We start from the raw sequence: 6,724 nt of genomic DNA, 5'->3' as shown, positions 1-6,724 counted from the left end.
ACATGTTAGAAGACAAATGATTACAAAATCATTATAAGACTTATTTGTACATATCAATCCATGAGTGAATGAAAAGTCTACTTTAAATAGAGACTTAATTAGAGACATAAAACTCTAATCAAGTAATATAAAACTCTTATTTAAAGACATAAAAAACTCTACTGAAGAGAATTTAACGTTTACAAAAAACGTTTGGTTAACACCAATAATTCCGGTCTAATACACATGTTAGAGAATTGTTGGGATTGAACCCTACAGAGGAACATATGATATATAGCCAAAACTGGTTTAAAGCAGTGGATCATCATAATCAGTGCCTATACAAAAACTTTCCCCTTGACAGTGGATCTAACAACTAATAGTCTCCAAACACTGATAATCCCAACCACTGATAAAGATTAAAGAACTGAAGCTCTATCTGCTGATGTCTCCTAAGTACTGTTGAAGACCAAAGTGCTGCTCATTCAAGGACTGATCACCTTTGAAGAAAGCACTGATGCTCAACATCAGTGCTTAGACTACATCAGTGGAAAGTGAAACAGTAGTTTATAGAAACAGTGTCTATGTAATCAGTTGTTTGATAGTCAGTTGTTGTATGTAACAGTCCTTAGATGTTGTTAGATGTCACTTTATGGTGACGTCAGCAAAGATGCTTCAGTGGTTTGATCTGTACTATAAATAGAACAGTTTGTACTGTTCTATTCTAGGAGTTTTCTCCTTCAATCCAATCATCTTGTACGATCAACCATTGAGCTCATGCTGAATGGAAGTTTTAGTATGTAAGCATGTCTAGTAATCATTTTGTTTTGCAATCATTCGACTTAATGAAAAGCATATGTTTACTGAAAACTATTTCTCTCTGATTGTGTTGTAAAGTTTGTTTCCATTTCCGTTGCATTTGATCTTTCTTATATTCATCCATTTCTTCATTAATCTCAAACAAACACAATCATGATAGCCTCAGATCCTAACAGTTGGTATCAGAGCAAGGACAGTCAAATTCGATCTAACAATCAATTTGACATAACAGTTCAGCTCAAAATTTATTGATACTAAGGTTGGTCGTATTTGTTAAAAAACAAAAGTAAAGGATAATCACGTTTAAAGTTGGTTATACGAAAAACTTTTGTAAAACAACCAAGATGTCATCTATTGCATAGGATTCATGTAACACTGATAATCTAATATAAACTACCGATGATTGTTAAAGTTGGTAAAATTTAATAATCTCGGATTGGATATAGTCTTTCATAGATTTATGAGTGTTTGTGATGAAAACTATGATTGGTTCCATGATTGATTGTTGCTAAGGGTTTATTTCATGTCATTAAAGACTTATGTTCAGAAAAATGGCATTTATGCCCTTGGTAACATATACGAGATGAACAAAACCTTAGGAACAAAATCTTATATGTGAACAAGAATTTTGAAAACCTTCAAAAGTTAAAAACAAAATTGTTTAAAATTAAGATGAAAAATCAGTAGTCTGAAAAATTTGCATCAGATATAACCATGGATCAACTCAAAACTATGATAGTGAAATATCAGTGTTGTAAAGAGTTTGAAATTAATCCAAATCTCTTGTGAGAAAAAGGGTGAAATCCTACAAAGGTTATATGTTTGATGTTGAGAAAACCGGATCATGAGTAATGTGAAATTTGGCATAAGCGTGTGTGAAAAATGTCCAAATCTCTCAAAATATTGCTGAAAATGATTTTGGAATGAGTATTCCTTCCTTAAAAACCTTCCGGTGGAAGTTTCAGAACTTATCTATGGAAAGGGTGAAAAAGGTAAAGAATAAAAATTACAAAAACTCAAAAGTCTGTTTATCTCAAAACTTTTGAAATCAAAAGAAAAGAGTATAAATCTAAAACACTTAAGAGTTCACAGGTGGTTCCTACAAAAGGAAAAACCAAAAATAAACATACATCCTTGGTCAAACATATGTCATCAAACAACCATGTACAATCACTGTATCAGTGAAGTTTCAGGTAACAAAGGTATTATTGGGTAATTATTTACAAAGAGGAATTGGCCATATTTTCAGAAAATTCTTCACATGGTACAAAAAGTTCACAGAGGACTTTCAAAACCATTGTGAACAGGCTACCTCACTGTTACAATCATTTAACAATGTAATGGTATCAAACAGTGGTTATGAAATTTATTTCAAACCACTGACCATCTTCCTAAAGTTGAGAATGGAGTGATTCTGACCTAATTAAAAGTTACATTGACTTTGAAAATGCACCAGGTCTAATTGATGCTGTTTTCAGGAAATCTTTACCTATTTTTCTTGTTAAGATTTTTTAAAAATAAAACAAGATATATTATTCTTCATTTTTCTTAAAGAATGATATATTTTGCATTTTTACTTGTTTTAGATGGTAAAAATCCAAATACCTGTCAGGATGTAAAACCCTTTTTGTTTTTGCCTAGGGTAATATATTCTTTGATAATGGGCCAAGAGGAGTTGGTGTTAAGGGTCTGGATCATTTCATTCATAAACTTAAGTCTAAATCAGTAATAAAGGATGATTGTTAACAAGCTTCAAATATTTGGCTGCACATGTTTTACTCTAAATTCTCAAAAGATTAAAACATAAAATGTGTGGTTAAAGTAAGATGTGGTAATCATCTGGGATACTTAACCACTGTTAAAATCTATAGAATGCTTAAAACATGAATTAGACGTGTGGTAAAACCCTGAATACAAAACCTATAAATTTTCTGAATTAAAAATACATGTAAACCCTGTTGCTATGCTAATTCTGATAAATTTGCATCTAAAATGCTTTTGTCAAGAATTTGGTTCTGCAGGTAGCTCACAATCACCATTAACAAATGCTGGATATGATATTGTGATAACACAAGTCAAAATCATGTCTTTCATCAGAGCAACAGATGTTCAAAACAGTTGTTAAAGCTCATCTACTAATGAATAAATAGTGTTTGATCAAAGAAACTTTCTAAGCCTCTATTACTACCTCACCCCTAACCACTGTTGAGAAAAATTCATCAAAATGAATAAAAATCATCAGTGTGTCACACCTATCCTTAAAAAACATATGTCTTCATTTCAAATAGTTGTTGGATCATTTAAAGTCACCAACAGTTGTTAGCTCAGATGAATCACATCTGCAGCCTCATCTCTTAAAAACATAAATTTTCTTTTAACAAATCATCCACTGTACCAAACACTTGGCAACATCTATGAAAAGGGATTCTTACTAAAAGCCTATCCTAAAACATATGTCCTCTGATTGACATTATACCAGTTCATCAATAAGTCATGTGCTATGATGCATTAAAAGACAGAAAGTTGGTTATTTGTCATGAAAGAGGGGCTTCAGCAGTTCAGTGACAACAAGCTTAAAAATCTTGTGCCACAACCAAAGGATGAGAATCTATTTGGAAAAAAGTGGGTCCTCAAAGAACATAACATATGCTAGGAGCATGGTTGTCAAGATTTATCATACACAAACAAGTACAGACACCAAGAGTGTGAAAGCTTACATCAGGGGGATATCAACTCCTAGGCAATAAGCTTAGTGTCTTGACTGAGCACAAGCAAGCAGATGTTTCAACAACCACTGATTGAAGAATGTTATGATGCTGCTGTTGTTGCTGAAAAGTTCAACTGTTTATAACTTCAAAATATGTTATTGAATTTTGGTATATTTGCTCAAAAGACTTCTTTTATGCAGGACAGTCAAGTAGCTGAAATATATCATCAAAGATTCAATATCTCATTAATTCACCATCATTCACAATCAGACATCACTCTGCGAGTGATTTCTATGAAAAATGTTTTATTTCTCTGCACCATGTTCCAACTAAAGATCAGCTGGTAGATGTGCTAACAAAAGCTTTAGACACATCCACCTTTGAAAGCTTGATCTCTAGGATTGGCATGCTAAACATGGAATAACAGGCAAAATCCTGTAGTTTTGTGAATAAAAAAGCATTTAAATGTTTTCAGAAAATAAAAAAATTCATCCTTAAAAATAGCTAAAAATGAAAATTTTCATTAATCCTTAAAAATCTGCCATAACCACTGTTTTGGTTCAAACATCTGTTTTGTTGATACTATCCACTACTGAAAGTCAACCTCTGTTCCTTCATTTTCTTGTTAATCACTGTTGATCAAACCTCAGTGTTTTAATCCACTGATAGGCTATCCACTGATAGCTTCAAGTCAGCCACTGTTTCATTTTAACCGTTGTAAACCACTGATATTGCTCCATCAGTGGTTTCCTAAAACAACTGTCTTCCATTACTCATCAGAGATTGGCACGTGGACAGTACTTAGCGGTCAGATCTTTTGTAATCGCTGCCACGTCAGCATTCACTTTTTCCACCTATAAAACTCTGATCAAAACCCCAAATAGGGTTTTCACTGTCGAATCGAATTCAAAATTCCTTTCTCAAAATAGTTACCATCCATTTCTCTCAAATCCTTCATCGTCTTCTTCCTTTTGCAATCACACTCAACACACCATGGCTCTTCCATACAAAACTCCTCACAACTACCTGTGCATACTTGAAAAACCAAGTGACATCACAACATTCCACTCCGTTATTGACGCACTTTCATCCTCAAGGTACAAAACCTTGTTGACCTGCAATCCACCCATATATCTCGATACCCTTTAAGATTTTTGGAAACATGCAGAATTAGAAGTTCAGGACTAAAAGCCCTGGGCTATCACTTCTGAGGTAAAGGGAATTAAGGTTGTTGTCACACCCAAAGACATTTCTGAGGTGTTCGAATTGAATGACATTACAGGTAAAACTTCTTTCGCAAAAACTGATTATCAAACTTATTTCCTTGAGAGAGGGTATGCAGAGGAAATGAAAAAGGATACTTTGCAAAAAGGAAGTTTTCCACCTGCCACAAGGTTTTTGCTTCATACCCTCCTCATGTGTGTTTCAAACAAGACCGCAACTTTTAATGAAATTCCATTAAAAATCCAATACTTGGGATATGCTATCTTGCAAAATAAAACTTTTAATTACTCCCAAGAAATTTTTAATGACATGGTCAAAAATGTTAATAATATCAAAGATAACAAAAAAACCATTTCTTTTATTTCCAAGGTTTTTGAGCTTTTTTTTTCAAAAGAAGATTCCTAATGATAGTGCTCATGTACTTATCCAAGGGAATCCTATTCAAATCAACAGCATATCTTTTGAAACCTTTACAAGGCTGTCAAAAACTTCTGAAACACAAACAGATGTTTCTGAGCAGAATTTAGTAGCTACCACTGCTCCTCAGGAATCTGCTGTTGAGCATACTGCTCAAGGTGATCACAGCAGCACAACCCTTGCTGTGAAACCCGCACCTAAAACCACCAAAAGACCCAAAAAGAAAAATGTCAAAAAGCCCCCCAAACCCACTAAAATGGTAACTCTGGAAGATGAGATCCCAGAGTTTATACCTGTGACAACACAAAAGTCACCAATAACCACTGTTGCTACTTCCTCACAATAGATGGAAGAAAGATTTCAACCTGAGCCTCAAACTCCTCCCGTTTCCTCTCAAAAGGATCAGGTTGTAACAACTGGGACACCACAATATAAAACATTTGATTCACTTGAATCTATGTTCAATAGCCCAGCTCCCGGGGCTTATTCGCTTTCTACCCCTATCCTCACTTCACAAATTCCACCAACCATACTACCTCTATTGGATGCTGTTGATATAGCCCAGACACAAATCAGTTCTTCTCAATCACCTATCAATGAGAATATGCCACAACAAGTGACTGAGTCTGGTGTCTCTATCTCTGCTAACCCACCAATAGTTAAGGAGGCTACACTGCAGGAATTACAAGTAATTTCTGTCAGTAGTTCAAGTGGAACAGCTACTACAAGTGTTGAACCCACTGGTTTACACTTGGACAGTAGTTTCATAAGTCAGACTCCCTTGAAGGCAATTTCTTCTTTGGGAATCATCCTAACCACTGGTGTATATCCTGTATTCACTGGTGAGCTTAGATTGGTAACCTCTACTGAAGAAAGAAGTCCCTAGTACCAAGAAAAAGGGGCATCAGTGGATGACTTTTGGAAATCTTTCCCTAAGTCAACTGTTGATACAACCACTGTCAGTGGGAAATCAGATGATCCCATTAACTTGGGTGATGGTTTAAAATACCAAGAATTGACGGAGAGGATTGATAAACTAGACACATCTGTTGTAGAAATCAAAACTATGCTGCAACAGTTGTTACAAGCTCAAAAGGCAACACCCACTGCTGTTGCATCTGCGACATCTGCTCCATCTCTTGCTGCGCTCTGGAAGTTATTTTAACCTATGCTTCATAAACAAAGAGAATATGATGATCAACAACATGAAGTTCAAATTCAAAAGATCATAAATTTGATGGAAGCTAGGTTCAAGGATACACAGGCAGACATTAAGGCAATTAAGCCTCATTTACTACAAACCACTGGCACTGCTCCTCCTTCATTCATTTTTATGGACGATCCACCTGATGATGCCAAAAAGGGGGAGAAAAAGAAGAAAGGATATGAAGATGTCCTATACATTAAACCAGATCCTTTGTCTAAATTGGTTGTAGAAATCCCTAGGCCAGATGGTTCTAAAAAGGTTAATGAGACTCAAAATGCCTTTGCTGATTTAAAAGCAGGTATGAAAGAGTCAATGGAGATAAAAGGGATTAAAAGGTTTGAGCAGGAGAAGAAAGTTTTAATGAAGAAGG

Source organism: Helianthus annuus, chromosome 16 (assembly GCF_002127325.2).
Source record: "Helianthus annuus cultivar XRQ/B chromosome 16, HanXRQr2.0-SUNRISE, whole genome shotgun sequence".
In the NCBI taxonomy this organism is placed as follows: Eukaryota; Viridiplantae; Streptophyta; class Magnoliopsida; order Asterales; family Asteraceae; genus Helianthus; species Helianthus annuus.
This window is presented reverse-complemented; position numbering follows the sequence as displayed.